The 8,275-nt window shown below is 36.2% G+C and overlaps 1 protein-coding gene across 2 annotated transcripts in view; it reads right to left on the bottom strand.

Annotated features, from left to right (window-relative positions):
• LOC100542571 (zinc finger protein OZF-like) overlaps positions 1-8,275 on the bottom strand; it is a 1,148,434-nt gene that overhangs the window by 777,827 nt on the left and 362,332 nt on the right. The gene's annotated exons all lie outside the window — the stretch shown is intronic.

Here is an 8,275-nt window from a genome sequence, read left to right as displayed (position 1 = left end):
AAAAAAAAGGACAAAAAAAGCATAACAAGGCCAACAATTTATGAGAAATAGCCAGTGAATTTCTGTTTTGAAGGAGAAAGGTACTAGAAAAACTGAGTGGTGTTGGGGACAGCATAACCCTGTAGATATAAATGAGCTATAAACGATGCTGCTCACAAAAATATCTGCTCTTGTACATGAGAGGACTACACAACTTAAATGTTACATGTGCACTGACTTGAGAAAATCATAAAATATATTCAAGTAGAGAAGTTACTAACATGCTCAGTAATGAAAATGAAAAGCCGTGTAGCTTTTCTACCCTGCACAAAGTCCTCATGGCTTTCTACCAGATGGCTATTAAGAAGGTCTTCATGGCTACTATGGGGTAGGTTAGTAAAATATGTCTATAAGACATCATGACAAGTTTATGATGGGAAATTAGTTGAGTGTCAAGATTACTTACACAGAAGCTGACTGAAGAGTTAAGCATCTATTAAAAAAAACAACCACGCTCTTCTCTCCATGCGAAGAAAATAAATATGGTACTAATTAATCTATCAAGCATTATGTGAACTCACTTCTGTTCTCAAACATATAGGTCACAAAGAAGCAGTAAAGCAAACACAGAGGTGACAGTGCTATACGATAGCAATAGCACTAGAAGATAGATATAACTGAAAGTAATAATTTTGAAGTGTATCACGATGTAAATAGTATTCTGCATGTCACACGTATAACCCTAAAGGCAGAATGTGCATACATTTTTCCCTAAAACACATTTACATGGAAGAAAAAAAATCACGAAAAGCCACAAAACATATCAGCAGTAAAGGCACAGCATAACAGATATTACCTAAATACATACACATTACTATTAACAGATCCACTTGAAATGAAGAGGAAATAAAAGGTGAGAAAAAGATCTTAGAGCAGAGAAACAATTTCTGGTGTCTGTTTCTTGAATATATAGAAAGCCCTTAACAAAATTTCTGTATACTGCTATTACTACCTGAAATACTGTTTAGAAATGTTTCTGAACATTATCCAATGTGTCTACAAAATGTGTGAACGGTGCCAGCCATTCAAACTTTTTTATTCCAAGATATGTTATAGGCTACCACTCACAGCTGTGTTATTTTCAAAAAACATTCCCAAAACATAAAGCATTAGCAGCTATGTGAGACACACAGAGCTTGCAGGTAGTAGTAGGAAAGGATCCTAATCAATACCAATTGAATGCAGTATCCATCATAAAGCTCTGTATTTCCAGTACAAAGTATGAACTTAAGTGGAATTTCACTGCAATTTGGATTAGTTAAACACTGTTTGAAGGAGGATGGAGAGGAAGGAGAAGAAAAGAACTAGCCTTTAAGGACAATATGACACAGAGAGGACTAAAAGGGAATGGCAGAACAAAATAAATAGATACTGGCAACTTCTCTTACTGATAGCTACCATGTTTTTTGATACTTCTTTCCTCTTATTCCAACCTAGGTATGCTAAATGCAGCAATCAGATAGGCATGCTCATTTTGTATATGCACTTCTCATTAGTAACAACTGAGACAGGTCAATGCACCTTGTCTATACTAACAACCAGGTTTACCAGTTAGCAGCTTATGTAGGGTGCCAACAGCATTAAAATTCTGCTTCATCTGTTGCAAACTACCACACTGATAATTTTAATACCTACAGGGACTATCCTTCTGTGTAACCATACCAGGTTGCTGCACTGGTGATTGGAATAAGACCTAAGGCTGACAATACAGCTGTGAAAATGTGAGAAAGGCAACAGATTTCTCACTGTATTTCATTTTTCTGTGAGAGATTAATCAGGGAAATACTACTGTAAAAACATTTCTTCTTCATACACAAATCAAGACTATGACTCAAGGCACCTCAAGTTCATATGGGACTCCAACAAAAAACAGTGACAGTTCAAACTGCACTATTAATAAGTTTGAAACCATAAGTTATTCCCTTGGTATGCCTTTATTCCGCTAAACTCTCCTTCGCAATATTAGTCCTGTCAACATTAGTGTACTAATACATCACAGCTGCTGTAAGATCCACTTTTCTTTTGTTCATGTATCAAAAAAACCAACAAAAAGCAATCCTGTCATACACCTTACCCCGATAATTGTTTATTACGTAGCCAGTGTTATGTATAACTAGTAATTCAATAACTATGACTAATACTGTCCCAAAATGGACAGAGTATCCTCAATAAATTGACAAGTCAGAAATTCTGCCTCATTTAGAGAAAATACTATATTTGCCATGTTTGACCAGGAGCATTGCCTCTATATAAAGCAATACATAGTACCATACCATCAGGACATTAAGACATAGACACTTATAATTCAAAAATTGCTTACAGGTTAAGAGTATCCAATGATTCTCCAAAAGGAGAAAGTAAAAAGAACATGAATGGTAACTGGAAAACTGTACATTAGAAGGGCATGAATGAGTGCTGGTACATTGAATCCCATTAACTTTTATTCTCTTTCCAAAAGAGGCTTTGGAAAATCATCTGATCTTAAAGATACCAAGACTTAGAATTCAGGCATCGGCAACAAAAGATGTTGAATTGCTGGAAGCATTCAGAGAAAAGCAATTAAGCTGGTGAAGGGCCAGAAGAGTTATAGGGAGTGAATGAAGGAACTGGGATTGTTTAGTGTAGAGAAGGCTCAGGGGAGATTTCATCGGCCTCTACATCTACCTGAAAGGATGCTGCAGCAAGGAAGGTGTTGGTCTCTTTCCTCAGGTTACAAGCCTCAAGTCATGCCAGTGAAGGTTTAGGCTGGATATCAGGAAGAATTTCTTCATGGAAAGGGTGGTCAGGCATTGGAATAGGCTGCCCAGGGAAGTGGTGGAGTCCCCATCCCTTTAAGTCCCCGTCATATTTAAGAGACGTGTGGATGTGGTACTCAGGGTTTAACAGTTTAATAGTGGACTTGATAGTATTAGATTGATGATTGACTTCCAAACAAAATGATTTTATGAAATGATTCTATGAGAAAACAACACAATGTCCTAAACTGAATTTGCTAGTGAATTTTAACTAAGTATAGACATTTTCTAGAATGTTAAGGAAATCATCATTAATCATCAGTAAGAGACCAGGTGATACAAACACAGTTTTTTCCACCACCTATTCAGATCCTAGCGTACCTCAAACGAAATGCAACAGCTGAAAGGACTAATGCTAACTATTTCACAGCTTCTATCAGTTAGGAATACATGACTTGTAGCCTAAGCCTCAATGCCAGCTAATATTTACATATCAAAGTAAGAGCAGTTGTTCTGTTACATGTGAAGAGCATGTAAACTTCAGCTAAAGAGGAAACTTTAATAGGGAAAGTGCTAATTGAAGAAAGAATAGGCTTCTTTCTACAGGAAAAGAACAGTAGATAAAGGATAATTTGGATGCCTTGCTAAGCAAGATTAAGGAATAATACTGAATTAGAATGAAGTGAATTAGGTTTATATGGTTTATATGAGATCAATCACATGAATATTTTTGAAGCAAATACTGAAGCACTAGCTGCCACAGATATATACCATAAAGAAAAAAAATCCATGTATATTATAATTATTTCAAAATAAATTATAAACAATGTCTTCAGCATGACCTCATCTTCCTCTTATTTTGTTGGTCAAAACAAGAAAAAGGCAGAATAGCAACTTTACTAAGCAATGAAACTACAAAACGAGCTGCAGCAACTGGACATTTTTATTCCTGGGGAGAGATGAGTTAGAAACAATTTTCAACGCAGCAAGTAAAAACAAGAAAAGCTTAAGGGAGAAAGAAAAAAACAGAAGACGGAAAAATGCGAATTTATTGCCATTTCTCAGGCTCATGAAATAAAACACTAAAGTGAAAAGAGAGCTGTTTTTCCCCTTGAATGTATTCCTATTGTTTTGCTTAAATCTGGCCCTCAAATGTTTTCTGCTCTCAGGAGAGACCTCCTCACAGGAACCACACCATGTTGTCAACAGTTACATTAATCTCTCTGACAGTTTTTAGGAAAGGAGTTTGAACTCAGATACTAATCTTGGAAGAAAAAAAAAAAAAAAAAAAGCCCTTGCAAAAAACATCTAGTGGTTAAGGTCGCTGGCATGCACTCAGCAGCCCAGTCTTCACAGTCCTTAGTTTCTAGCATATCATAAAGGGTACCAACACAGCTCTTCGCCAAACAGGCAACAGAGTACAAATAGCAGGTTTCTTCTTCCACTGACACCTAATGTTTCTGCAGTAACAACTGGGTGAAAGTGTGTCTGGAGAATAATATTCCTGAGGGATCACAGAGAAATGTGAGGATGTAGGGAGTCTTCTTTCCTCTACGAAGAACTCTCAAGCTTTATAATAGCTTTCTCTCACTACAAATCTCAGTTTGGAAATAAGGAAATATCAGGAAAACTGTGAGACTGCTTAATTCCAATTTGTAGGTAGTGACTTTCAGGAATTTTTTCCAGCTGCTTGTTCAAAATTGCAGAGCATTTTTACATTATATAAGAAGACAGAATAACACGGTTCATCTTTTTAAAAGAAGGGAAGGCAGGGTGTTACGTCTGGCTTGAACCTAATACATGCGTGGTAAACTACACTGTAAAGTGAAAACAGAGCAGATGGCTAAGTGTCTGTCCAGGGAGACACTGATCCATTCTAAATATCAAGTCTGTTCTCATGCTTAGTTTCTGTGAATGTTATGGTAACAAACACTCTGTAAGGATTGCTCTCACCTGGTCAAATATAGAAGGCAATTCCTTAACAATTCCTTCATGGTATAAACTTCTATTACATAGAAACTACAGATTCTGTCTCTATAAGAGCTGCCAAATCAAATTAAAGAACAGGACTGTGTATTTATTCTGATCCTCAAAAACGTGTATTAGACTTCAGTGGGAAGAAAAACATACATCTCCCTCCCTTAACACAACCGAACAATTCATATTGTGAGAAATATGTTCTGAGACAAATAATTTTCTGTTCAAAAGTGCACTATTTTTGTTGTGGCTTCAACACACAACCCTACACAGGGAAGCAATAACAAAGTTGCTTAGACCTTGTAAGTACATACCAGAAAAAATGGCTTCACTAAAATTTGAGATAGGGCTGCCGTCACAGGGTGTCACAGCTCACAGTGGAAGAAAATTAAACCACCAAAATCTCAGAAACATCAGAAAACTCAAAAATAAGAAAGGTCACTTTTTATTGGCTACTGTATTCTCTGCCTGTGTGCAGTTATTTAGAAAAACAGCTATCAGACTTGTGTATGGAAAACCAGGAGCACTGCTATTTGACGCAGACATACTCCTTAAGGCTGAATGAACAAGACAGCTTGCTTTAATGAAACTCCTTTTAGTAAATGGAGAACCTACTGTTTTGCAAAGTCCATCAGGTCCATATGTAGGAGGATAAGTCATGAATATGACTAATATTCCCAATAACAGAATCTCATATGAGCAGATGCTGCAGGACTTTACTTCATCTCTTCTTATTAAGAAGTTTTTCCCACCTTCTCCACTTTACCTTTCTACAATTTATTAGCAAGCCTTTATGATCTTCCTTGAAATAAAGATGCACTTTGTTACATCAATAGAGAAAATGGAGGAACTTTCTCTTTTAGTTAGAGGATCACTTTTACATGCACTGCTGCCTTGTTGAGATAGAAATTCAGGCATGCCTAATTATGATTTTTAACGCCTGAAAATAGGCTAAAATTCAAAGTAATCCCCAAATAGAAACCTCAGCATAAGTCACAAAAAACCTAGCTATAAGGTTTGGAACTCCTCCCAGACATCCAGGAAAGTTAGGAAAAGCTCTCTTGACAGGGAGAGTTATGACATGATAAGAACAAGAACTAGTTTTTCTCCAGGCATCTGCCACAGTTAAATGTTTGCTGTATCTACAGTAACTGCACACACAGAGCTAAAATTACAACCCTCCAAATAAGCATAGAATATAACGTTTGTGGAATGCTATTTTTGTACTGAGGGCTGCTCTGAAAGTAATGCCTCCAATTTTATTATGTTGGCCCTCAGCATCAGAGAGTGGAGAATTCGCACCATCACATTGTGTTACTGTGCTCTTCGTATCTTTCCTATTTTCCATGGAAATAAATAGGAGGCATTGCTTTCATTTTTTTCATTGCTTTTTACATATTGTAAAAAGATGGTAGAAGTGAATCATTAACAAATCATGATACACATTGAAGAGACTACTTCATATGTATATCCTGCTTTTTAATGCACAGCCAGCTGCCACAGAACATCTCAGACAAAGGGCTAGAGGGTCAGTTAATCCCATAACTATTTACTGGCTACTACTGCATAGTTCAAATCTAAAAGGAAGCATAATTTGCATACATTCATTCCGTTAAGATTTTTATGAGGCATGATTATCCTTTAAATCCTGTGTTTGCACATAACTGCTGTGTCTTTATTAATAAAAGTTCTGTGTAATACTGGGAGACAGGCAGTAAAAACATGATTCATATAATATGTGAATATAATATATATAATATGTGAATTACAATTACGTTTTTGCTTAATTACTAAAATCTTATAACAGTGCTAAGTTTCTCCCTTTGTGGTAACCTGTGTAATGACTGACAAGAGAAGTTATTCCCTCAAAAATACTAATGAATTTCTTAAAAACTGAATTGCAAAGGCAATTCACATTCTTTCACTGCTTCATATCCCAAAGTTCTGTCCTAGAGGACAGAAAGAATTACACCTAGGATGGAATATACCATTTAATAAAATTAGAGCCACATGAGTTGGTGACAATGACACCTAGTCAGACCCAGGCAAGAAAAACACTTTCAAGGCTGGGCAGCACTCAGAATTATCCAGCAACAGGAAGGCGTTATGTCCTTCCTATCGTAGTAACTGAAAAGTACTGGGAGATGAAGGGAGAAAGAACAGTTTGATCTGAATAATTCTCAGAGATAGATCTGAACTCAGTGAGAAAACACGTCTGATATGCTGTGTTTTCTGTAAACCTGCAGATGCAAGAAAGCATAAAAAATGGATTCTACCACGCTGAAATTCGGTATCTGACAGCTCTGTGGGCCTTAACATGTCGAGCTGTGCTATCTAAGAGATAAAAAAGAGTACATTCCACTCAGCTGGCAGGCTAGGATGGAATCTGATATGTCAATGGTCTACATGGAAGAGGAATTGCCATGGAACTTGACACATCCCCCAAAAAACGTGTAACACCATTTTACTCAGCATAACCAATTTGCTTCAAAGCTGATGATGCCAAGTAAGTTATGGAGAAAATCTTGACCTTCAAGTTTAGAGTTCTTTATACCTGTTTCTTCGGGAGCTCTGTGTAAAAAAGTCACAGATTAAATTAATTACAGGTTAATCACAGATTAATTAAGGCTGTACATTCTCTCTTTAAAACAGCTGAAGTAAGGTAACCCATCTTCTTCATCAGAGAATGATACCATCAACCATCAACAGATCAGACTAAAACACTTCAGCTATATTACCCTCTAAATCTAATCAGCATGTCAGGATGAAATTCTCCAGTAATTTAGGCTGCAAATCATGGAGTTTTACTCGTGTTTTCAGATTTTTGAATGTTGATACCGACTTTGTGTAGATGCCATTGTGCTTTGTTAGAAATAGTTTCTGGTATATAAAGAATTCAGAAAGCTCATTTGATAAGAAGGTATTTTGTTACTTATCCATTTCATCTGTCTTGCTCTTGATGCCAGTAAAGTCGTAACTGAACAAAAAGTGTACCTGACCCCCACAACCTGCAAATTTGTTTAAACTGAAATTCAGTTCTTTCCACTATGAGGATATTTTAACTACTGAATACTCAGTAGATAGAGCTGCTGTATAGTCACAAGAAAAAAAAAAAAACCAACACATGCTTGTCTGCTTGCATATAATTCATAGATTAGGAACAATATATGAAATTATTCAAGTTTGGATGCGAAAAAAAAATTATTAAATCTAATTGGTACTGCAGATTCTAATTAAAGCATTCAAATGTATTTTACACGACTTCTGGATACACGGTTTTCCAGCAGCAATTTGCTGGATAGTTACTGCAATATACAGACAATATTAGACAACTCTGTGCCACAAAGTATTCAGAAAACTTCATCTGAAAACTCTGGAAGTACACTACAAGCAAAAGACAAAAAAATATACATACTAATCCATTCACCTTTCTTGAAATTTCAGCAAGCATTACATTCTTAGGACAAGACAGCATATCACTTCCTTTTCACAATAGCCAAGTTTTTTTGGTGGTTTTTTTTTTT

Source organism: Meleagris gallopavo, chromosome 1 (assembly GCF_000146605.3).
Source record: "Meleagris gallopavo isolate NT-WF06-2002-E0010 breed Aviagen turkey brand Nicholas breeding stock chromosome 1, Turkey_5.1, whole genome shotgun sequence".
Lineage (NCBI taxonomy): Eukaryota > Metazoa > Chordata > Aves > Galliformes > Phasianidae > Meleagris > Meleagris gallopavo.
Note: the sequence above shows the minus strand (reverse complement) of the source record. Positions and strands in the feature narration are given on the sequence as shown.